Consider the following 2,500-nt stretch of genomic DNA (forward strand, 5'->3'; position numbering starts at 1 on the left):
CATATATATATATATATATATATATATGTGTGTGTGTGTGTGTGTGTGTACATATATTATTAGATTAAGGTAAATTCAGTATAATCTAATTATAAGTTGTACATACTTGTCCAACCTTTTGATCTTGTTTTAGTTTTAAGTTTATCAATAAGCTGGCGTTGTTTTTCGTATATTTAAGCTTTTTCTTAGTTTGATGAACTCTGTAAGTCATATGACTTCGCAGTTGTGCTTTGTTTACCACCTTCTCCCCTGATATTAGTGAACCACTGAAGTGCCTTATTATCGATCGTTGTTTTTCTCTCTTAAGAGCTGTGTTGACTCCAGTGGAAGGCTTGATCGAATGGTGGTGATACGTAACAGAGTTAGTTCGAGTTCCTCCTCACAGCCTATATATATATATATATATATATATATATATATATATATATATATATATATATATATATATATATATATATATATATATATATATATATATATATATATATATATTTCAATGGTTGTTTTCCTCTTGATAAGAGTTAAGTAGACTACTATGCATTTCAGGGCTGTGTCCAATTGATTTTTGTTGATAAAATCCTACCAAAACATCGGATATGGGTCACGTTTTGGAAATAGTTATTTGAAGCCACAGCCTCATTGGTAAAAATATGCAGTAATGTCTAATATAAATAATAAACACACTTACCAAAGTAAATATAAGAAATTGAAAGAGTAACTTAGCTAAATTTAGACGCACCCAGAGAGAGGCTAATTGTGACGTGAATTATGACATCAGACGTAATACCCAGTAAACTTTCCATTCACAATAGTAAACACGCCGATAACAGGATGAGGACAGCAGAGCATTCATACGTTAAAGCCAATCTGTTCTACGTGACTGCTGTCTGGGGCTTCACTTATGGCAGGCCTGGCAAATTGTCCTCATGGCTGCAAGACTGTTTTCGTGTCACGTGTTTTTGCAGTATGCAATAAAGAAAAGAACTGCATGCTTCATATAATTAATATTAACAAGTAAGTAGATAATAGATCATACACAAATACCAAATGATTCAGACAGGAAGACTAAATTAAATTCTATAGGTATCATGCTTCAATGACGAGTTTGGAAAAAAAAAATGAGATACAAAAACATTTTTTTATATCAATGTATTTCTAAATTTTCATGATAAGAAGAAGAGATCACAGATTTATTCCTTACTGCAAACTATCTCACTGACTAGCTTCATCAACCATATTTAACAATTCACCTATTCTACTGATCTCCTTATATATATATATATATATATATATATATATATATATATATATATATATATATATATATAATATATATATATATATATATATATATATATATATATATATATATATATATATATATATATATATATACATATATATATATATATATATATATATATATATATAGATATATATATGTATATATATATATATATATATATATATATATATATATATATATATATATATATATTTATATATACTTATATATATTTATATATATTTATATTTATATATATATATATATATATATATATATATATATATATATATATATATATATATATATATACACACATTGTACTTAAACATACATTTATATATAAAGCTTCATTTATAGATTATGTTTATGTGCATGTATGTACTATATATGTGTAAGTTCATATATGTAAAGCATTTATATATCTCTAAATATTCGACTCATACTCTTCCTTGATGTCGAAGTATGAATAATAACAATAATGATGATTATATCAATAACAACAATAATGATAATAACTGTAACGAATAATAATGGGATTATTATGACTTTTAATATCATAAATTTCTTTGCATGAACATGTGCATAGAGAAAACAAAGTATAACATAAAATGCATTTTTATTCACTGGCTAAATACTGGTCTTTGTCCACACAGGCCCTACGACCATGTGGCTAATTTCATGGATACCACGTCGCTTTCTGTAAGGAAGATTATTCACGGTGACAGATCAGTGATCTCACATGAGTCTGCTGGCGAAGTATTTCCTATACCACAAGTCTTTGATAATTTCACAGTAGGTGCCATTCGTCGGTTTGTTCACGAGATATTCGCTGCAAAGGAAGTATTTACTGTTAAAACCCTGATGACAGATTGAATACAGCCACCATAATCCCTGAAACAACCTCCGAGATAGCGGTGTGGCGGCTCCTGCAAGATATGTGATTCAGATATAAAACGTCTCAACGAAAGATGTATCTTGCAAAAGAGTCCATTAATGTGATTTGCCGAGGGATCGGGGCTCTCCGGGCTCTGAAGCGCCATTGAGAAAATGTAAGGGAGATAGTATATGTCAATGAGACGTGGCTCACCACCAGAAGGAGCCACAACAGAGAGTGGGTGGACCCCGCACAACCTAATACCAGTACCACACATAGCCGACAAGTACCACCTGGAGAGGGAGAGTTCTTCGTGGTGGCAGCAGCTGGCACAGCAA

At 30.2% G+C, this 2,500-nt stretch overlaps 1 pseudogene; it reads left to right on the plus strand.

The window, feature by feature from the left end:
* The first annotated feature begins 768 nt into the window (after positions 1 to 768).
* Positions 769 to 2,500, plus strand: part of LOC137639006 (uncharacterized) — a 2,237-nt pseudogene continuing 505 nt past the window's right edge.

Source organism: Palaemon carinicauda, chromosome 4 (assembly GCF_036898095.1).
Source record: "Palaemon carinicauda isolate YSFRI2023 chromosome 4, ASM3689809v2, whole genome shotgun sequence".
Lineage (NCBI taxonomy): Eukaryota > Metazoa > Arthropoda > Malacostraca > Decapoda > Palaemonidae > Palaemon > Palaemon carinicauda.